We start from the raw sequence: 23,445 nt of genomic DNA, 5'->3' as shown, positions 1-23,445 counted from the left end.
GTCACCGGGCCTGGTGTCACTTTAAAGAAGTAGTCCAGTTACACCTTTGTTGGCTTATTACTTGGCTTTTGAATATCCTTGAGAGGTCAGGTTTCTTTTAGAGTACTCCAATTAACAGCCCCCATTACCCCAAAAAGGAATGGCGTCATTAGCACTTATGGTTTTTAAATGGCACCCAGAATTATGTTGCACGAAGCACAATTTCACATCATTCTGGGTTCATTTGTGTGAAAACAAGGTCCAATAAGGCTGAAACGTTACAGGAAGGTAGAATCTATTGAGTTGTAAGTGATCTGAACGTTTCATGATGATAGCACTTTCCTAAGGGGGTCAAACCATGTCCCAGAGGTCGCCGGATCTAGTGTCAATTTAAAGGAGACATAACATGAAAAACACACTTTTTTATCCATTAACACAGTGTGTTTCACATTTTAAGTGTCTAAGTGAGCAAAAAGGCTTATATTATTCACTGGAGTTGCTATTTAGATATTTAATAATTAAGTTTTGGGCATATTTGTCCACCCGTTCAGTTTTTACATTATCTATGACATCAGTAATTAATTTAGTGAGGATAACTACCAAATATGGTAATGGCCCTCGGCTAAACACAGAGCCAATCCGCCATTTTTTCTTCTCGCTAAGATTTTTTGTAGTCCTATTGGAAAAATGCAGAATGTCTGGTTATTTTAGCCACACACAGCTCAAAACTGTTCCTCGTTTTAAGGAAGGGTGGTGTGGCAGTATTTAAACCCAGGAGCTGATGACACTACTGCTAAAAAAAACACAGAAGAAAAAGTAGTGTGTTTGTGTTTGTGTTTGTGTGTGTGTGCGCGCGCGCGCGCGCGCGTGGTTCGTTCGTTCGTTTCTCCAGGCTAGTAAGTACTGAGGGCTTCATCTATCTAAAAGGAGTCATTTTTATCTGAATGTGGCAGCACCGGGACACAGCAGCAGAGCGGTAAGCTTCATATGACTCTAAAATGTCGACAAACTTTACTTTAGATTTACGGGCATTAGCAGCACTAAAGCGTTAGCATCCGGCTTGCTATCGCTAGCACAGTATGCTAGTAAAGTTAGCACCCAGATCAATGTGGATTTGGCTGATTTTCGTGGAATAAAACGTGATTTCTGATAAACGCCTTCTTTTACACCAGATGCTCACCTCCCACTGATTGTAACAGCAGAGAGCCTGTGTGTTATTCTACGTGAGTGTGATGTAATCTTAGCATCCAGGAAATAAAGTCCCATATCAGCTAAAATGCAGCGTGACAAAGTCATTAAAGTGCATCAACACAGTGGATTTAATAGAGTAGTAAGTCTGTCTGCACTGCTCTCTAATGAGCTTCCTTTCATAAGGAATCATTTGTATAATTTTAGTGTCACTATTTTATTACATTTGTAAGAATATGAAGTCACTGCAGCAAAGTGAACTTGTGAACAAACACAAACGTGACTATAAACATGAAAGCTAAAGAAACAACTTTCCTAAAGCTGCTTGTAAACAAAATATGTCATTAAAGTTATTGTCTATCATTGCAGAATATGACGATGACATCATGGAACTGGTCTTTGGAAAAGTTTTCCCTGAACCAACTCCATTTCTAGATGAGGTAGAGAAGATCTGCATCTCACCAACCCTCTGATCTCAGTATTCAGACAACGGAGGTCTCCCACTGTTATCCAGGACCAGTTTGAAGCCCACATACTGCCCCTCCCTCATCATCAGGAAACATCAATCCGTATCCTGAGGACAACAGAAGACGGCAGGAGGACAGGAACTCTGAGACCTAGACACCACCAGCACCGAGACACAAAGCACCTGTGTGCACAACGCCTGTTTAACTACTAAAGCCTGTTTATTATATTGTTCTACTTATTTGCTGTGAGGTTAATACTTAGAAAATTTGTATATTAATGTAAACAATTAAAAAAAATCACTGATTGTATGTTTTCTTTTAGATGTACTGGTCCAAACTCAGCCTTGTAGACATTTATTGCATCCTGTAGGTAAATACACAGAACAGGCTCAGGTCCAGGATGACCCAGCATGCTCTTCTTCCATTCTGGCTGTTAGGGATTGTATCAATAACTCAATGCCTACTGATGTTTTCACCTAACGGTATTTATTTAGAATGCAGGTAAGATTTAACTATATTTGTTAGCAAAGCAGACTGATCTTGGGAATTTCACTGCAGCACTGATGTCCACCTCTCTGTACACATTAGAGAGAATTACCACTTTACAGCTAAACACATTTAATAAAGATATAGGCTACGCATTGCAGACAATAAAAACAAAGTTGTAAGCATTAGAATTATAATGATCACATTAAAGAACATTTGGAGGAATGTTATTTATTTTTGACTCGAATCTCAAATCTTTAAATTAAAATGTAACTGCTTTTTATCCATTTTCAGCCATTAAGACACTCAATATTAAATAAGACTACTTATAAAATTATTTATAATTATATGTATGTATATATATAGATAGAGATCTTAATAAAATGTATTCTTTTAATGGTGTTTTAATGAGCTGTATCATTTTTTAAAACATTTTTTATAGAAATAAATAAGCAAGCAGCATTCCTTGTGTGTGTGTGTGTGCGCGCGCGCGCGCACGTGCCTGCTCACTTGTCCCTCCGTCGGCCGTGACGGGTGTGAGTGAGTGACTACAGACAAATGCATGAGAGAGTTAGCAGCCTTGAAACAGCTTGATAAACTACCCTCCCCACATGTTTTAAAAATGCTAATATGCTATGCTAAATCTGCTATGCTAAATAATGATTTCTCTATAGAACTACAAAGTCCGACTGGGGGAGGAGAGTACAGGTCTGCACTATGGAGGGGGGGCGGAGTTTACAGCTCCTCCTCCAGTTTAAAGAGACAGTACCCAAAAACGGCTCGTTCTCAAGACTCTCCTCAGAACAGGGGTAGATGAGGGTCTGTAGAGCAACAATAATGAGGAAATCAGACCAAAGAACTGCAGTTCCACTTTATTTAGACCCCAACTGAAGGATTTAGATGTAAAAAGGAATAACTTAAAAGCATGTTATGTCTCCTAGAAGTAGTCCAGTTACACATTTGTGGGCTTATAACTTGGCTTCTGAATGTCCTAGAGAGATCAGGTTTGTTTTAGTGTACTCCAATCAACAGCCCCTACAACCACAAAAAGTAATGGAGTCATTAGCACTTATGGTTTTTAAATGGCACCCAGAATTATGATGCACGAAGCAAAATTTCACATCATTCTGGGTTCATTTGTGTGAAAACAAGGTCCAATCAGGCTGAAACATTACAGGAAGGTAGAATCTATTGAGTTGTAAGTGATCTGAACGTTTCATGATGATAGACCTTTCCTAAGGGGGTCAAACCATGTCCCCAAAGTCACCGGATCTGGTGTCAAGTTAAAGAAGTAGTCCAGTTACACATTTGTGGGCTTATAACTTGGCTTCTGAATGTCCTAGAGAAATCAGGTTTGTTTTAAAGTACTCCAATCAACAGCCCCTACAACCACAAAAGGAATGGAGTCATTAGCACTTATGGTTTGTAAATGGCACCCAGAATTATGTTGCACGAAGCACAATTTCACATTTTTCTGGGTCCATTTGTGTGAAAACAAGGTCCAATCAGGCTGAAACGTTACAAGAAGGTAGAATCTATTGAGTTGTAAGTGATCTGAACGTTTCATGATGATCCCACTTTCCTATAAGGGGTCAAACCATGTCCCAAAGGTCACCGGGCCTGGTGTCACTTTAAAGAAGTAGTCCAGTTACACCTTTGTTGGCTTATTACTTGGCTTTTGAATATCCTAGAGAGGTCAGGTTTCTTTTAGAGTACTCCAATTAACAGCCCCCATTACCCCAAAAAGGAATGGCATCATTAGCACTTATGGTTTTTAAATGGCACCCAGAATTATGTTGCACGAAGCACAATTTCACATCATTCTGGGTTCATTTGTGTGAAAACAAGGTCCAATCAGGCTGAAATATTACAGGAAGGTAGAATCTATTGAGTTGTAAGTGATCTGAACGTTTCATGATGATAGCACTTTCCTAAGGGGGTCAAACCATGTTCCAAAGGTAACCGGATCTGGTGTCAATTTAAAGAAGTAGTCCAGTTACACATTTGTGGGCTTATAATTTGGCTTCTGAATGTCCTAGAGAGATCAGGTTTGTTTTAGTGTACTCCAATCAACAGCCCCTACAACCACAAAAAGGAATGGAGTCATTAGCACTTATGGTTTGTAAAAGGCACCCAGAAATATGTTGCACGAAGCACAATTTCACATCATTCTGGGTCCATTTGTGTGAAAACAAGGTCCAATCAGGCTGAAACGTTACAAGAAGGTAGAATCTATTGAGTTGTAAGTGATCTGAACGTTTCATGATGATCGCACATTCCTATAGGGGGTCAAACCATGTCCCAAAGGTCACCGGGCCTGGTGTCACTTTAAAGAAGTAGTCTAGTTACACCTTTGTGGGCTTATAACTTGGCTTCTGAATATCCTAGAGAGGTCAGGTTTGTTTTAGAGTACTCCAATTAACATCCCCCATTACCCCAAAAAGGAATGGAGTCATTAGCACTTATGGTTTTTAAATGGCACCCAGAATTATGTTGCACGAAGCACAATTTCACATCATTCTGGGTTCATTTGTGTGAAAACAAGGTCCAATCAGGCTGAAATGTTACAGGAAGGTAGAATCTATTGAGTTGTAAGTGATCTGAACGTTTCATGATGATAGCACTTTCCTAAGGGGGTCAAACCATGTCCCAAAGGTCACCGGATCTGGTGTCAATTTAAAGAAGTAGTCCAGTTACACATTTATGGGCTTATAACTTGGCTTCTGAATGTCCTAGAGGGATCAGGTTTGTTTTAGTGTACTCCAATCAACAGCCCCTACAACCACAAAAAAGAATGGAGTCATTAGCACTTATGGTTTGTAAATGGCACCCAGAATTATGTTGCGCGAAGCACAATTTCACATCATTCTGGGTTCATTTGTGTGAAAACAAGGTCCAATCAGGCTGAAACGTTACAGGAAGGTAGAATCTATTGAGTTGTAAGTGATCTGAACGTTTCATGATGATAGCACTTTCCTAAGGGGGTCAAACCATGTCCCAAAGGTCACCGGGCCTGGTGTCACTTTAAAGAAGTAGTCCAGTTACACCTTTGTGGGCTTATAACTTAGCTTCTGAATATCCTAGAGAGGTCAGGTTTGTTTAAGAGTACTCCAATTAACAGCCCCCATTACCCCAAAAAGGAATGGAGTCATTAGCACTTATGGTTTTTAAATGGCACCCAGAATTATGTTGCACGAAGCACAATTTCACATCATTCTGGGTTCATTTGTGTGAAAACAAGGTCCAATAAGGCTGAAACGTTACAGGAAGGTAGAATCTATTGAGTTGTAAGTGATCTGAATGTTTCATGATGATAGCACTTTCCTAAGGGGGTCAAACCATGTCCCAGAGGTCACCGGATCTAGTGTCAATTTAAAGAAGTAGTCCAGTTACACATTTGTGGGCTTATAACTTGGCTTCTGAATGTCCTAGAGAGATGAGGTTTGTTTTAGTGTACTCCAATAAACAGCCCCTACAACCACAAAAAGTAATGGAGTCATTAGCACTTATGGTTTTTAAATGGCACCCAGAATTATGTTGCACGAAGCACAATTTCACATCATTCTGGGTTCATTTGTGTGAAAACAAGGTCCAGTCAGGCTGAAACATTACAGGAAGGTAGAATCTATTGAGTTGTAGGTGATCTGAACGTTTCATGATGATAGACCTTTCCTGAGGGGGTCAAACCATGTCCCAATTGTCACCAGATCTGGTGTCAAGTTAAAGAAGTAGTCCAGTTACACATTTGTGGGCTTATAACTTGGCTTCTGAATGTCCTAGAGACATCAGGTTTGTTTTAATGTACTCCAATCAACAGCCCCTACAACCACAAAAGGAATGGAGTCATTAGTACTTATGGTTTGTAAATGGCACCCAGAATTATGTTGCACGAAGCACAATTTCACATTTTTCTGGGTCCATTTGTGTGAAAACAAGGTCCAATCAGGCTGAAACGTTACAAGAAGGTAGAATCTATTGAGTTGTAATTGATCTGAACGTTTCATGATGATCGCACTTTCCTATAGGGGGTCAAACCATGTCCCAAAGGTCACCGGGCCTGGTGTCACTTTAAAGAAGTAGTCCAGTTACACCTTTGTTGGCTTATTACTTGGCTTTTGAATATCCTTGAGAGGTCAGGTTTCTTTTAGAGTACTCCAATTAACAGCCCCCATTACCCCAAAAAGGAATGGCGTCATTAGCACTTATGGTTTTTAAATGGCACCCAGAATTATGTTGCACGAAGCACAATTTCACATCATTCTGGGTTCATTTGTGTGAAAACAAGGTCCAATAAGGCTGAAACGTTACAGGAAGGTAGAATCTATTGAGTTGTAAGTGATCTGAACGTTTCATGATGATAGCACTTTCCTAAGGGGGTCAAACCATGTCCCAGAGGTCACCGGATCTAGTGTCAATTTAAAGAAGTAGTCCAGTTACACATTTGTGGGCTTATAACTTGGCTTCTGAATGTCCTAGAGAGATCAGGTTTGTTTTAGTGTACTCCAATCAACAGCCCCTACAACCACAAAAAGGAATGGAGTCATTAGCACTTATGGTTTTTAAATGGCACCCAGAATTATGATGCACGAAGCAAAATTTCACATCATTCTGGGTTCATTTGTGTGAAAACAAGGTCCAATCAGGCTGAAACATTACAGGAAGGTAGAATCTATTGAGTTGTAAGTGATCTGAACGTTTCATGATGATAGACCTTTCCTAAGGGGGTCAAACCATGTCCCCAAAGTCACCGGATCTGGTGTCAAGTTAAAGAAGTAGTCCAGTTACACATTTGTGGGCTTATAACTTGGCTTCTGAATGTCCTAGAGAAATCAGGTTTGTTTTAAAGTACTCCAATCAACAGCCCCTACAACCACAAAAGGAATGGAGTCATTAGCACTTATGGTTTGTAAATGGCACCCAGAATTATGTTGCACGAAGCACAATTTCACATTTTTCTGGGTCCATTTGTGTGAAAACAAGGTCCAATCAGGCTGAAACGTTACAAGAAGGTAGAATCTATTGAGTTGTAAGTGATCTGAACGTTTCATGATGATCCCACTTTCCTATAAGGGGTCAAACCATGTCCCAAAGGTCACCGGGCCTGGTGTCACTTTAAAGAAGTAGTCCAGTTACACCTTTGTTGGCTTATTACTTGGCTTTTGAATATCCTAGAGAGGTCAGGTTTCTTTTAGAGTACTCCAATTAACAGCCCCCATTACCCCAAAAAGGAATGGCATCATTAGCACTTATGGTTTTTAAATGGCACCCAGAATTATGTTGCACGAAGCACAATTTCACATCATTCTGGGTTCATTTGTGTGAAAACAAGGTCCAATCAGGCTGAAATATTACAGGAAGGTAGAATCTATTGAGTTGTAAGTGATCTGAACGTTTCATGATGATAGCACTTTCCTAAGGGGGTCAAACCATGTTCCAAAGGTAACCGGATCTGGTGTCAATTTAAAGAAGTAGTCCAGTTACACATTTGTGGGCTTATAATTTGGCTTCTGAATGTCCTAGAGAGATCAGGTTTGTTTTAGTGTACTCCAATCAACAGCCCCTACAACCACAAAAAGGAATGGAGTCATTAGCACTTATGGTTTGTAAAAGGCACCCAGAAATATGTTGCACGAAGCACAATTTCACATCATTCTGGGTCCATTTGTGTGAAAACAAGGTCCAATCAGGCTGAAACGTTACAAGAAGGTAGAATCTATTGAGTTGTAAGTGATCTGAACGTTTCATGATGATCGCACATTCCTATAGGGGGTCAAACCATGTCCCAAAGGTCACCGGGCCTGGTGTCACTTTAAAGAAGTAGTCTAGTTACACCTTTGTGGGCTTATAACTTGGCTTCTGAATATCCTAGAGAGGTCAGGTTTGTTTTAGAGTACTCCAATTAACATCCCCCATTACCCCAAAAAGGAATGGAGTCATTAGCACTTATGGTTTTTAAATGGCACCCAGAATTATGTTGCACGAAGCACAATTTCACATCATTCTGGGTTCATTTGTGTGAAAACAAGGTCCAATCAGGCTGAAATGTTACAGGAAGGTAGAATCTATTGAGTTGTAAGTGATCTGAACGTTTCATGATGATAGCACTTTCCTAAGGGGGTCAAACCATGTCCCAAAGGTCACCGGATCTGGTGTCAATTTAAAGAAGTAGTCCAGTTACACATTTATGGGCTTATAACTTGGCTTCTGAATGTCCTAGAGGGATCAGGTTTGTTTTAGTGTACTCCAATCAACAGCCCCTACAACCACAAAAAAGAATGGAGTCATTAGCACTTATGGTTTGTAAATGGCACCCAGAATTATGTTGCGCGAAGCACAATTTCACATCATTCTGGGTTCATTTGTGTGAAAACAAGGTCCAATCAGGCTGAAACGTTACAGGAAGGTAGAATCTATTGAGTTGTAAGTGATCTGAACGTTTCATGATGATAGCACTTTCCTAAGGGGGTCAAACCATGTCCCAAAGGTCACCGGGCCTGGTGTCACTTTAAAGAAGTAGTCCAGTTACACCTTTGTGGGCTTATAACTTAGCTTCTGAATATCCTAGAGAGGTCAGGTTTGTTTAAGAGTACTCCAATTAACAGCCCCCATTACCCCAAAAAGGAATGGAGTCATTAGCACTTATGGTTTTTAAATGGCACCCAGAATTATGTTGCACGAAGCACAATTTCACATCATTCTGGGTTCATTTGTGTGAAAACAAGGTCCAATAAGGCTGAAACGTTACAGGAAGGTAGAATCTATTGAGTTGTAAGTGATCTGAACGTTTCATGATGATAGCACTTTCCTAAGGGGGTCAAACCATGTCCCAGAGGTCACCGGATCTAGTGTCAATTTAAAGAAGTAGTCCAGTTACACATTTGTGGGCTTATAACTTGGCTTCTGAATGTCCTAGAGAGATGAGGTTTGTTTTAGTGTACTCCAATAAACAGCCCCTACAACCACAAAAAGTAATGGAGTCATTAGCACTTATGGTTTTTAAATGGCACCCAGAATTATGTTGCACGAAGCACAATTTCACATCATTCTGGGTTCATTTGTGTGAAAACAAGGTCCAGTCAGGCTGAAACATTACAGGAAGGTAGAATCTATTGAGTTGTAGGTGATCTGAACGTTTCATGATGATAGACCTTTCCTAAGGGGGTCAAACCATGTCCCAATTGTCACCAGATCTGGTGTCAAGTTAAAGAAGTAGTCCAGTTACACATTTGTGGGCTTATAACTTGGCTTCTGAATGTCCTAGAGACATCAGGTTTGTTTTAATGTACTCCAATCAACAGCCCCTACAACCACAAAAGGAATGGAGTCATTAGTACTTATGGTTTGTAAATGGCACCCAGAATTATGTTGCACGAAGCACAATTTCACATTTTTCTGGGTCCATTTGTGTGAAAACAAGGTCCAATCAGGCTGAAACGTTACAAGAAGGTAGAATCTATTGAGTTGTAATTGATCTGAACGTTTCATGATGATCGCACTTTCCTATAGGGGGTCAAACCATGTCCCAAAGGTCACCGGGCCTGGTGTCACTTTAAAGAAGTAGTCCAGTTACACCTTTGTTGGCTTATTACTTGGCTTTTGAATATCCTTGAGAGGTCAGGTTTCTTTTAGAGTACTCCAATTAACAGCCCCCATTACCCCAAAAAGGAATGGCGTCATTAGCACTTATGGTTTTTAAATGGCACCCAGAATTATGTTGCACGAAGCACAATTTCACATCATTCTGGGTTCATTTGTGTGAAAACAAGGTCCAATAAGGCTGAAACGTTACAGGAAGGTAGAATCTATTGAGTTGTAAGTGATCTGAACGTTTCATGATGATAGCACTTTCCTAAGGGGGTCAAACCATGTCCCAGAGGTCACCGGATCTAGTGTCAATTTAAAGAAGTAGTCCAGTTACACATTTGTGGGCTTATAACTTGGCTTCTGAATGTCCTAGAGAGATCAGGTTTGTTTTAGTGTACTCCAATCAACAGCCCCTACAACCACAAAAAGGAATGGAGTCATTAGCACTTATGGTTTTTAAATGGCACCCAGAATTATGATGCACGAAGCAAAATTTCACATCATTCTGGGTTCATTTGTGTGAAAACAAGGTCCAATCAGGCTGAAACATTACAGGAAGGTAGAATCTATTGAGTTGTAAGTGATCTGAACGTTTCATGATGATAGACCTTTCCTAAGGGGGTCAAACCATGTCCCCAAAGTCACCGGATCTGGTGTCAAGTTAAAGAAGTAGTCCAGTTACACATTTGTGGGCTTATAACTTGGCTTCTGAATGTCCTAGAGACATCAGGTTTGTTTTAAAGTACTCCAATCAACAGCCCCTACAACCACAAAAGGAATGGAGTCATTAGCACTTATGGTTTGTAAATGGCACCCAGAATTATGTTGCACGAAGCACAATTTCACATTTTTCTGGGTCCATTTGTGTGAAAACAAGGTCCAATCAGGCTGAAACGTTACAAGAAGGTAGAATCTATTGAGTTGTAAGTGATCTGAACGTTTCATGATGATCCCACTTTCCTATAAGGGGTCAAACCATGTCCCAAAGGTCACCGGGCCTGGTGTCACTTTAAAGAAGTAGTCCAGTTACACCTTTGTTGGCTTATTACTTGGCTTTTGAATATCCTAGAGAGGTCAGGTTTCTTTTAGAGTACTCCAATTAACAGCCCCCATTACCCCAAAAAGGAATGGCATCATTAGCACTTATGGTTTTTAAATGGCACCCAGAATTATGTTGCACGAAGCACAATTTCACATCATTCTGGGTTCATTTGTGTGAAAACAAGGTCCAATAAGGCTGAAACGTTACAGGAAGGTAGAATCTATTGAGTTGTAAGTGATCTGAATGTTTCATGATGATAGCACTTTCCTAAGGGGGTCAAACCATGTCCCAGAGGTCACCGGATCTAGTGTCAATTTAAAGAAGTAGTCCAGTTACACATTTGTGGGCTTATAACTTGGCTTCTGAATGTCCTAGAGAGATGAGGTTTGTTTTAGTGTACTCCAATAAACAGCCCCTACAACCACAAAAAGTAATGGAGTCATTAGCACTTATGGTTTTTAAATGGCACCCAGAATTATGTTGCACGAAGCACAATTTCACATCATTCTGGGTTCATTTGTGTGAAAACAAGGTCCAGTCAGGCTGAAACATTACAGGAAGGTAGAATCTATTGAGTTGTAGGTGATCTGAACGTTTCATGATGATAGACCTTTCCTAAGGGGGTCAAACCATGTCCCAAAAGTCACCAGATCTGGTGTCAAGTTAAAGAAGTAGTCCAGTTACACATTTGTGGGCTTATAACTTGGCTTCTGAATGTCCTAGAGAGATCAGGTTTGTTTTAGTGTACTCCAATCAACAGCCCCTACAACCACAAAAAGGAATGGAGTCATTAGCACTTATGGTTTTTAAGTGGCACCCAGAATTATGTTGCATGAAGCACAATTTCACATCATTCTGGGTTCATTTGTGTGAAAACAAGGTCCAATCAGGCTGAAAAGTTACAAGAAGGTAGAATCTATTGAGTTGTAAGTGATCTGAACGTTTCATGATGATCGCACATTCCTATAGGGGGTCAAACCATGTCCCAAAGGTCACCGGGCCTGGTGTCACTTTAAAGAAGTAGTCCAGTTACACCTTTGTGGGCTTATAACTTGGCTTCTGAATATCCTAGAGAGGTCAGGTTTGTTTAAGAGTACTCCAATTAACAGCCCCCATTACCCCAAAAAGGAATGGAGTCTTTAGCACTTATGGTTTTTAAATGGCACCCAGAATTATGTTGCACGAAGCACAATTTCACATCATTCTGGGTTCATTTGTGTGAAAACAAGGTCCAATCAGGCTGAAACGTTACAGGAAGGTAGAATCTATTGAGTTGTAAGTGATCTGAACGTTTCATGATGATCGCACTTTCCTATAAGGGGTCAAACCATGTCCCAAAGGTCACCGGGCCTGGTGTCACTTTAAAGAAGTAGTCCAGTTACACCTTTGTTGGCTTATTACTTGGCTTTTGAATATCCTAGAGAGGTCAGGTTTCTTTTAGAGTACTCCAATTAACAGCCCCCATTACCCCAAAAAGGAATGGCATCATTAGCACTTATGGTTTTTAAATGGCACCCAGAATTATGTTGCACGAAGCACAATTTCACATCATTCTGGGTTCATTTGTGTGAAAACAAGGTCCAATCAGGCTGAAATATTACAGGAAGGTAGAATCTATTGAGTTGTAAGTGATCTGAACGTTTCATGATGATAGCACTTTCCTAAGGGGGTCAAACCATGTTCCAAAGGTAACCGGATCTGGTGTCAATTTAAAGAAGTAGTCCAGTTACACATTTGTGGGCTTATAATTTGGCTTCTGAATGTCCTAGAGAGATCAGGTTTGTTTTAGTGTACTCCAATCAACAGCCCCTACAACCACAAAAAAGAATGGAGTCATTAGCACTTATGGTTTGTAAATGGCACCCAGAATTATGTTACGCGAAGCACAATTTCACATTATTCTGGGTTCATTTGTGTGAAAACAAGGTCCAATCAGGCTGAAACGTTACAGTAAGGTAGAATCTATTGAGTTGTAAGTGATCTGAACGTTTCATGATGATAGCACTTTCCTAAGGGGGTCAAACCATGTCCCAAAGGTCACCGGATCTGGTGTCAATTTAAAGTAGTCCAGTTACACATTTGTGGGCTTATAACTTGGCTTCTGAATGTCCTAGAGAGATCAGGTTTGTTTTAGTGTACTCCAATCAACAGCCCCTACAACCACAAAAAGGAATGGAGTCATTAGCACTTATGGTTTTTAAATGGCACCCAGAATTATGTTGCATGAAGCACAATTTCACATCATTCTGGGTTCATTTGTGTGAAAACAAGGTCCAATCAGGCTGAAAAGTTACAAGAAGGTAGAATCTATTGAGTTGTAAGTGATCTGAACGTTTCATGATGATCGCACATTCCTATAGGGGGTCAAACCATTTCCCAAAGGTCACCGGGCCTGGTGTCACTTTAAAGAAGTAGTCCAGTTACACCTTTGTGGGCTTATAACTTGGCTTCTGAATATCCTAGAGAGGTCAGGTTTGTTTAAGAGTACTCCAATTAACAGCCCCCATTACCCCAAAAAGGAATGGAGTCATTAGCACTTATGTTTTTTAAATGGCACCCAGAATTATGTTGCACGAAGCACAATTTCACATCATTCTGGGTTCATTTGTGTGAAAACAAGGTCCAATCAGGCTGAAACATTACAGCAAGGTAGAATCTATTGAGTTGTAAGTGATCTGAACGTTTCATGATGATAGACCTTTCCTAAGGGGGTCAAACCATGTCCCAAAAGTCACCGGATCTGGTGTCAAGTTAAAGAAGTAGTCCAGTTACACATTTGTGGGCTTATAACTTGGCTTCTGAATGTCCTAGAGACATCAGGTTTGTTTTAATGTACTACAATCATCAGCCCCTACAACCACAAAAGGAATGGAGTCATTAGCACTTATGGTTTGTAAATGGCACCCAGAATTATGTTGCACGAAGCACAATTTCACATTTTTCTGGGTCCATTTGTGTGAAAACAAGGTCCAATCAGGCTGAAACGTTACAAGAAGGTAGAATCTATTGAGTTGTAAGTGATCTGAACGTTTCATGATGATCGTACTTTCCTATAGGGGGAAAAACCATGTCCCAAAGGTCACCGGGCCTGGTGTCACTTTAAAGAAGTAGTCCAGTTACACCTTTGTTGGCTTATTACTTGACTTTTGAATATCCTAGAGAGGTCAGGTTTCTTTTAGAGTACTCCAATTAACAGCCCCCATTACCCCAAAAAGGAATGGAGTCATTAGCACTTATGGTTTTTAAATGGCACCCAGAATTATGTTGCACGAAGCACAATTTCACATCATTCTGGGTTCATTTGTGTGAAAACAAGGTCCAATCAGGCTTAAATATTACAGGAAGGTAGAATCTATTGAGTTGTAAGTGATCTGAACGTTTCATGATGATAGCACTTTCCTAAGGGGGTCAAACCATGTCCCAAAGGTAACCGGATCTAGTGTCAATTTAAAGAAGTAGTCCAGTTACACATTTGTGGGCTTATAATTTGGCTTCTGAATGTCCTAGAGAGATCAGGTTTGTTTTAGTGTACTCCAATCAACAGCCCCTACAACCACAAAAAGGAATGGAGTCATTAGCACTTATGGTTTGTAAAAGGCACCCAGAATTATGTTGCACAAAGCACAATTTCACATCATTCTGGGTCCATTTGTGTGAAAACAAGGTCCAATCAGGCTGAAACGTTACAAGAAGGTAGATTCTATTGAGTTGTAAGTGATCTGAACGTTTCATGATGATCGCACATTCCTATAGGGGGTCAAACCATGTCCCAAAGGTCACCGGGCCTGGTGTCACTTTAAAGAAGTAGTCCAGTTACACCTTTGTGGGCTTATAACTTGGCTTCTGAATATCCTAGAGAGGTCAGGTTTGTTTTAGAGTACTCCAATTAACTGCCCCCATTACCCCAAAAAGGAATGGAGTCATTAGCACTTATGGTTTTTAAATGGCACCCAGAATTATGTTGCACGAAGCACAATTTCACATCATTCTGGGTTCATTTGTGTGAAAACAAGGTCCAATCAGGCTGAAACGTTACAGGAAGGTAGAATCTATTGAGTTGTAAGTGATCTGAACGTTTCATGATGATAGACCTTTCCTAAGGGGGTCAAACCATGTCCCAGAGGTCACCGGATCTAGTGTCAATTTAAAGAAGTAGTCCAGTTACACATTTGTGGGCTTATAACTTGGCTTCTGAATGTCCTAGAGAGATCAGGTTTGTTTTAGTGTACTCCAATCAACAGCCCCTACAACCACAAAAAGGAATGGAGTCATTAGCACTTATGGTTTTTAAATGGCACCCAGAATTATGATGCACGAAGCAAAATTTCACATCATTCTGGGTTCATTTGTGTGAAAACAAGGTCCAATCAGGCTGAAACATTACAGGAAGGTAGAATCTATTGAGTTGTAAGTGATCTGAACGTTTCATGATGATAGACCTTTCCTAAGGGGGTCAAACCATGTCCCCAAAGTCACCGGATCTGGTGTCAAGTTAAAGAAGTAGTCCAGTTACACATTTGTGGGCTTATAACTTGGCTTCTGAATGTCCTAGAGACATCAGGTTTGTTTTAAAGTACTCCAATCAACAGCCCCTACAACCACAAAAAGGATTGGAGTCATTAGCACTTATGGTTTGTAAATGGCACCCAGAATTATGTTGCACGAAGCACAATTTCACATTTTTCTGGGTCCATTTGTGTGAAAACAAGGTCCAATCAGGCTGAAACGTTACAAGAAGGTAGAATCTATTGAGTTGTAAGTGATCTGAACGTTTCATGATGATCCCACTTTCCTATAAGGGGTCAAACCATGTCCCAAAGGTCACCGGGCCTGGTGTCACTTTAAAGAAGTAGTCCAGTTACACCTTTGTTGGCTTATTACTTGGCTTTTGAATATCCTAGAGAGGTCAGGTTTCTTTTAGAGTACTCCAATTAACAGCCCCCATTACCCCAAAAAGGAATGGCATCATTAGCACTTATGGTTTTTAAATGGCACCCAGAATTATGTTGCACGAAGCACAATTTCACATCATTCTGGGTTCATTTGTGTGAAAACAAGGTCCAATCAGGCTGAAATATTACAGGAAGGTAGAATCTATTGAGTTGTAAGTGATCTGAACGTTTCATGATGATAGCACTTTCCTAAGGGGGTCAAACCATGTTCCAAAGGTAACCGGATCTGGTGTCAATTTAAAGAAGTAGTCCAGTTACACATTTGTGGGCTTATAATTTGGCTTCTGAATGTCCTAGAGAGATCAGGTTTGTTTTAGTGTACTCCAATCAACAGCCCCTACAACCACAAAAAGGAATGGAGTCATTAGCACTTATGGTTTGTAAAAGGCACCCAGAAATATGTTGCACGAAGCACAATTTCACATCATTCTGGGTCCATTTGTGTGAAAACAAGGTCCAATCAGGCTGAAACGTTACAAGAAGGTAGAATCTATTGAGTTGTAAGTGATCTGAACGTTTCATGATGATCGCACATTCCTATAGGGGGTCAAACCATGTCCCAAAGGTCACCGGGCCTGGTGTCACTTTAAAGAAGTAGTCTAGTTACACCTTTGTGGGCTTATAACTTGGCTTCTGAATATCCTAGAGAGGTCAGGTTTGTTTTAGAGTACTCCAATTAACAGCCCCCATTACCCCAAAAAGGAATGGAGTCATTAGCACTTATGGTTTTTAAATGGCACCCAGAATTATGTTGCACGAAGCACAATTTCACATCATTCTGGGTTCATTTGTGTGAAAACAAGGTCCAATCAGGCTGAAATGTTACAGGAAGGTAGAATCTATTGAGTTGTAAGTGATCTGAACGTTTCATGATGATAGCACTTTCCTAAGGGGGTCAAACCATGTCCCAAAGGTCACCGGATCTGGTGTCAATTTAAAGAAGTAGTCCAGTTACACATTTATGGGCTTATAACTTGGCTTCTGAATGTCCTAGAGGGATCAAGTTTGTTTTAGTGTACTCCAATCAACAGCCCCTACAACCACAAAAAAGAATGAAGTCATTAGCACTTATGGTTTGTAAATGGCACCCAGAATTATGTTGCGCGAAGCACAATTTCACATCATTCTGGGTTCATTTGTGTGAAAACAAGGTCCAATCAGGCTGAAACGTTACAGGAAGGTAGAATCTATTGAGTTGTAAGTGATCTGAACGTTTCATGATGATAGCACTTTCCTAAGGGGGTCAAACCATGTCCCAAAGGTCACCGGATCTGCTGTCAATTTAAAGTAGTCCAGTTACACATTTGTGGGCTTATAACTTGGCTTCTGAATGTCCTAGAGAGATCAGGTTTGTTTTAGTGTACTCCAATCAACAGCCCCTACAACCACAAAAAGGAATGGAGTCATTAGCACTTATGGTTTTTAAATGGCACCCAGAATTATGTTGCATGAAGCACAATTTCACATCATTCTGGGTTCATTTGTGTGAAAACAAGGTCCAATCAGGCTGAAAAGTTACAAGAAGGTAGAATCTATTGAGTTGTAAGTGATCTGAACGTTTCATGATGATCGCACATTCCTATAGGGGGTCAAACCATGTCCCAAAGGTCACCGGGCCTGGTGTCACTTTAAAGAAGTAGTCCAGTTACACCTTTGTGGGCTTATAACTTGGCTTCTGAATATCCTAGAGAGGTCAGGTTTGTTTAAGAGTACTCCAATTAACAGCCCCCATTACCCCAAAAAGGCATGGAGTCATTAGCACTTATGGTTTTTAAATGGCACCCAGAATTATGTTGCACGAAGCACAATTTCACATCATTCTGGGTTCATTTGTGTGAAAACAAGGTCCAATCAGGCTGAAACGTTACAGGAAGGTAGAATCTATTGAGTTGTAAGTGATCTGAACGTTTCATGATGATCGCACTTTCCTATAAGGGGTCAAACCATGTCCCAAAGGTCACCGGGCCTGGTGTCACTTTAAAGAAGTAGTCCAGTTACACCTTTGTTGGCTTATTACTTGGCTTTTGAATATCCTAGAGAGGTCAGGTTTCTTTTAGAGTACTCCAATTAACAGCCCCCATTACCCCAAAAAGGAATGGCATCATTAGCACTTATGGGTTTTAAATGGCACCCAGAATTATGTTGCACGAAGCACAATTTCACATCATTCTGGGTTCATTTGTGTGAAAACAAGGTCCAATCAGGCTGAAATATTACAGGAAGGTAGAATCTATTGAGTTGTAAGTGATCTGAACGTTTCATGATGATAGCACTTTCCTAAGGGGGTCAAACCATGTTCCAAAGGTAACCGGATCTGGTGTCAATTTAAAGAAGTAGTCCAGTTACACATTTGTGTGCTTATAATTTGGCTTCTGAATGTCCTAGAGAGATCAGGTTTGTTTTAGTGTACTCCAATCAACAGCCCCTACAACCACAAAAAAGAATGGAGTCATTAGCACTTATGGTTTGTAAATGGCACCCAGAATTATGTTACGCGAAGCACAATTTCACATTATTCTGGGTTCATTTGTGTGAAAACAAGGTCCAATCAGGCTGAAACGTTACAGTAAGGTAGAATCTATTGAGTTGTAAGTGATCTGAACGTTTCATGATGATAGCACTTTCCTAAGGGGGTCAAACCATGTCCCAAAGGTCACCGGATCTGGTGTCAATTTAAAGTAGTCCAGTTACACATTTGTGGGCTTATAACTTGGCTTCTGAATGTCCTAGAGAGATCAGGTTTGTTTTAGTGTACTCCAATCAACAGCCCCTACAACCACAAAAAGGAATGGAGTCATTAGCACTTATGGTTTTTAAATGGCACCCAGAATTATGTTGCATGAAGCACAATTTCACATCATTCTGGGTTCATTTGTGTGAAAACAAGGTCCAATCAGGCTGAAAAGTTACAAGAAGGTAGAATCTATTGAGTTGTAAGTGATCTGAACGTTTCATGATGATCGCACATTCCTATAGGGGGCCAAACCATTTCCCAAAGGTAACCTGGCCTGGTGTCACTTTAAAGAAGTAGTCCAGTTACACCTTTGTGGGCTTTTAACTTGGCTTCTGAATATCCTAGAGAGGTCAGGTTTGTTTAAGAGTACTCCAATTAACAGCCCCCATTACCCCAAAAAGGAATGGAGTCATTAGCACTTATGGTTTTTAAATGGCACCCAGAATTATGTTGCACGAAGCACAATTTCACAACATTCTGGGTTCATTTGTGTGAAAACAAGGTCCAATCAGGCTGAAACGTTACAGAAAGGTAGAATCTATTGAGTTGTAAGTGATCTGAATGTTTCATGATGATAGCACTTTCCTAAGGGGGTCAAACCATGTCCCAGAGGTCACCGGATCTAGTGTCAATTTAAAGAAGTAGTCTAGTTACACATTTGTGGGCTTATAACTTGGCTTCTGAATGTCCTAGAGAGACCAGGTTTGTTTTAGTGTACTCCAATCAACAGCCCCTACAACCACAAAAGGAATGGAGTCATTAGCACTTATGGTTTGTAAATGGCACCCAGAATTATGTTGCACGAAGCACAATTTCACATCATTCTGGGTTCATTTGTGTGAAAACAAGGTCCAATCAGGCTGAAACATTACAGCAAGGTAGAATCTATTGAGTTGTAAGTGATCTGAACGTTTCATGATGATAGACCTTTCCTAAGGGGGTCAAACCATGTCCCAAAAGTCACCGGATCTGGTGTCAAGTTAAAGAAGTAGTCCAGTTACACATTTGTGGGCTTATAACTTGGCTTCTGAATGTCCTAGAGACATCAGGTTTGTTTTAATGTACTACAATCATCAGCCCCTACAACCACAAAAGGAATGGAGTCATTAGCACTTATGGTTTGTAAATGGCACCCAGAATTATGTTGCACGAAGCACAATTTCACATTTTTCTGGGTCCATTTGTGTGAAAACAAGGTCCAATCAGGCTGAAACGTTTCAAGAAGGTAGAATCTATTGAGTTGTAAGTGATCTGAACGTTTCATGATGATCGTACTTTCCTATAGGGGGTAAAACTATGTCCCAAAGGTCACCGGGCCTGGTGTCACTTTAAAGAAGTAGTCCAGTTACACCTTTGTTGGCTTATTACTTGACTTTTGAATATCCTAGAGAGGTCAGGTTTCTTTTAGAGTACTCCAATTAACAGCCCCCATTACCCCAAAAAGGAATGGAGTCATTAGCACTTATGGTTTTTAAATGGCACCCAGAATTATGTTGCACGAAGCACAATTTCACATCATTCTGGGTTCATTTGTGTGAAAACAAGGTCCAATCAGGCTTAAATATTACAGGAAGGTAGAATCTATTGAGTTGTAAGTGATCTGAACGTTTCATGATGATAGCACTTTCCTAAGGGGGTCAAACCATGTCCCAAAGGTCACCGGATCTAGTGTCAATTTAAAGAAGTAGTCCAGTTACACATTTGTGGGCTTATAATTTGGCTTCTGAATGTCCTAGAGAGATCAGGTTTGTTTTAGTGTACTCCAATCAACAGCCCCTACAACCACAAAAAGGAATGGAGTCATTAGCACTTATGGTTTGTAAAAGGCACCCAGAATTATGTTGCACGAAGCACAATTTCACATCATTCTGGGTCCATTTGTGTGAAAACAAGGTCCAATCAGGCTGAAACGTTACAAGAAGGTAGATTCTATTGAGTTGTAAGTGATCTGAACGTTTCATGATGATCGCACATTCCTATAGGGGGTCAAACCATGTCCCAAAGGTCACCGGGCCTGGTGTCACTTTAAAGAAGTAGTCCAGTTACACCTTTGTGGGCTTATAACTTGGCTTCTGAATATCCTAGAGAGGTCAGGTTTGTTTTAGAGTACTCCAATTAACTGCCCCCATTACCCCAAAAAGGAATGGAGTCATTAGCACTTATGGTTTTTAAATGGCACCCAGAATTATGTTGCACGAAGCACAATTTCACATCATTCTGGGTTCATTTGTGTGAAAACAAGGTCCAATCAGGCTGAAACGTTACAGGAAGGTAGAATCTATTGAGTTGTAAGTGATCTGAACGTTTCATGATGATAGCACTTTCCTAAGGGGGTCAAACCATGTCCCAAAGGTCACCGGATCTGGTGTCAATTTAAAGAAGTAGTCCAGTTACACATTTGTGGGCTTATAACTTGGCTTCTGAATGTCCTAGAGAGATCAGATTTGTTTTAGTGTACTCCAATCAACAGCCCCTACAACCACAAAAAGGAATGGAGTCATTAGCACTTATGGTTTTTAAATGGCACCCAGAAATATGTTGCACGAAGCACAATTTCACATCATTCTGGGTTCATTTGTGTGAAAACAAGGTCCAATCAGGCGGAAAGTTACAAGAAGGTAGAATCTATTGAGTTGTAAGTGATCTGAACGTTTCATGATGATCCCACATTCCTATAGGGGGTCAAACCATGTCCCAAAGGTCACCGGGCCTGGTGTCACTTTAAAGAAGTAGTCCAGTTACACCTTTGTTGGCTTATAAATTGGCTTTTGAATATCCTAGAGAGGTCAGGTTTCTTTTAGAGTACTCCAATTAACAGCCCCCATTACCCCAAAAAGGAATGGAGTCATTAGCACTTATGGTTTTTAAATGGCACCCAGAATTATGTTGCACGAAGCACATTTTCACATCATTCTGGGTTCATTTGTGTGAAAACAAGGTCCAATCAGGCTGAAACGATACAGGAAGGTAGAATCTATTGAGTTGTAAGTGATCTGAACGTTTCATGATGATTGCACATTCCTATAGGGGGTCAAACCATGTCCCAAAGGTCACCGGGCCTGGTGTCACTTTAAAGAAGTAGTCCAGTTACACCTTTGTGGGCTTATAACTTGGCTTCTGAATATCCTAGAGAGGTCAGGTTTGTTTTAGAGTACTCCAATTAACAGCCCCCATTACCCCGAAAAGGAATGGAGTCATTAGCACTTATGGTTTTTAAATGGCACCCAGAATTATGTTGCACGAAGCACAATTTCACATCATTCTGGGTTCATTTGTGTGAAAACAAGGTCCAATCAGGCTGAAACGTTACAGGAAGGTAGAATCTATTGAGTTGTAAGTGATCTGAACGTTTCATGATGATAGCACTTTCCTAAGGGGGTCAAACCATGTCCCAAAGGTCACCGGATCTGGTGTCAATTTAAAGAAGTAGTCCAGTTACACATTTGTGGGCTTATAACTTGGCTTCTGAATGTCAAAGAGAGATCAGATTTGTTATAGTGTACTCCAATCAACAGCCCCTACAACCACAAAAAGGAATGGAGTCATTAGCACTTATGGTTTTTAAATGGCACCCAGAAATATGTTGCACGAAGCACAATTTCACATCATTCTGGGTTCATTTGTGTGAAAACAAGGTCCAATCAGGCTGAAACGTTACAAGAAGGTAGAATCTATTGAGTTGTAAGTGATCTGAACGTTTCATGATGATCCCACATTCCTATAGGGGGTCAAACCATGTCCCAAAGGTCACCGGGCCTGGTGTCACTTTAAAGAAGTAGTCCAGTTACACCTTTGTTGGCTTATAAATTGGCTTTTGAATATCCTAGAGAGGTCAGGTTTCTTTTAGAGTACTCCAATTAACAGCCCCCATTACCCCAAAAAGGAATGGAGTCATTAGCACTTATGGTTTTTAAATGGCACCCAGAATTATGTTGCACGAAGCACATTTTCACATCATTCTGGGTTCATTTGTGTGAAAACAAGGTCCAATCAGGCTGAAACGATACAGGAAGGTAGCATCTATTGAGTTGTAAGTGATCTGAACGTTTCATGATGATAGCACTTTCCTAAGGGGGTCAAACCATGTCCCAGAGGTAACCGGATCTGGTGTCAATTTAAAGAAGTAGTCCAGTTACACATTTGTGGGCTTATAATTTGGCTTCTGAATGTCCTAGAGAGATCAGGTTTGTTTTAGTGTACTCCAATCAACAGCCCCTACAACCACAAAAAGGAATGGAGTCATTAGCACTTATGGTTTGTAAAAGGCACCCAGAATTATGTTGCACGAAGCACAATTTCACATCATTCTGGGTCCATTTGTGTGAAAACAAGGTCCAATCAGGCTGAAACGTTACAAGAAGGTAGATTCTATTGAGTTGTAAGTGATCTGAACGTTTCATGATGATCGCACATTCCTATAGGGGGTCAAACCATGTCCCAAAGGTCACCGGGCCTGGTGTCACTTTAAAGAAGTAGTCCAGTTACACCTTTGTGGGCTTATAACTTGGCTTCTGAATATCCTAGAGAGGTCAGGTTTGTTTTAGAGTACTCCAATTAACTGCCCCCATTACCCCAAAAAGGAATGGAGTCATTAGCACTTATGGTTTTTAAATGGCACCCAGAATTATGTTGCACGAAGCACAATTTCACATCATTCTGGGTTCATTTGTGTGAAAACAAGGTCCAATCAGGCTGAAACGTTACAGGAAGGTAGAATCTATTGAGTTGTAAGTGATCTGAACGTTTCATGATGATAGCACTTTCCTAAGGGGGTCAAACCATGTCCCAAAGGTCACCGTATCTGGTGTCAATTTAAAGAAGTAGTCCAGTTACACATTTGTGGGCTTATAACTTGGCTTTTGAATGTCCTAGAGAGATCAGATTTGTTTTAGTGTACTCCAATCAACAGCCCCTACAACCACAAAAAGGAATGGAGTCATTAGCACTTATGGTTTTTAAATGGCACCCAGAAATATGTTGCACGAAGCACAATTTCACATCATTCTGGGTTCA

At 40.5% G+C, this 23,445-nt stretch overlaps 1 long non-coding RNA gene across 1 annotated transcript; it reads left to right on the top strand.

Moving 5' to 3' along the window:
• Positions 1–301: 301 nt before the first annotated feature.
• LOC139064424 (uncharacterized) lies at positions 302–2,582 on the top strand. The gene is made up of 2 exons (XR_011517486.1): positions 302–955; positions 1,537–2,582. It is a non-coding gene; the product is annotated as an uncharacterized lncRNA (long non-coding RNA).
• Positions 2,583–23,445: the final 20,863 nt, after the last annotated feature.

The sequence above is a fragment of the Nothobranchius furzeri genome, unplaced genomic scaffold (genome assembly GCF_043380555.1).
Source record: "Nothobranchius furzeri strain GRZ-AD unplaced genomic scaffold, NfurGRZ-RIMD1 Scf029, whole genome shotgun sequence".
NCBI lineage: Eukaryota > Metazoa > Chordata > Actinopteri > Cyprinodontiformes > Nothobranchiidae > Nothobranchius > Nothobranchius furzeri.
Note: the sequence above shows the minus strand (reverse complement) of the source record. Positions and strands in the feature narration are given on the sequence as shown.